This window comes from Tachysurus fulvidraco, chromosome 1 (assembly GCF_022655615.1).
Source record: "Tachysurus fulvidraco isolate hzauxx_2018 chromosome 1, HZAU_PFXX_2.0, whole genome shotgun sequence".
Lineage (NCBI taxonomy): Eukaryota > Metazoa > Chordata > Actinopteri > Siluriformes > Bagridae > Tachysurus > Tachysurus fulvidraco.
In genome coordinates, this window is record NC_062518.1 from 52,452,805 (window position 1) to 52,453,413 (window position 609).

Consider the following 609-nt stretch of genomic DNA (forward strand, 5'->3'; position numbering starts at 1 on the left):
AAATGTAAAAAACTGGTTTTCTGTAGAGATTTCACAAAAACACTGCAACATCATCAGCACAGTCACCAACCTGAACACTACAAGAACCACACAGAAACTCTGACCAGTCCTGTCTGCTCCTGACCAGTCCCAAACTTCTCCTGCTCAAAGTATCTCCATTCTCACCCACTGACACATGAAGTTTAACCCTTCACAGACACTCTTGAAGAAAGCTGACCAATATTACTGTCACCTACAGAATAACTGACCAATCCTGTCCACTTAAGCAGAACCTTTGAGAAACCCCACCACACCAACTCCTGCAAAAAGTGTGATCAATCCCATCCTCTCTTGAAGAACATTTGACCAATCCCTCATGACATACATTCATTACAGAGGTTTGTAGGCATGATAGTCTGGTACCACAAATTCATCCCACATTTTGCAGAGCTTGCTGCCCCATTGTATCAGTTACATCGGAAAGGTTTCACATGCGAATGGACAGAAAAATGTCAGCAGAGTATGGAGAGGCCTGAAGGTAGCCCTACAGAAAGCGCCTGTTCTGGCCCAACCAGATCTGAGCCATCCTTTTCAAGGGCAAACTCATGCCAGTTCTACAGGACTTGGAGC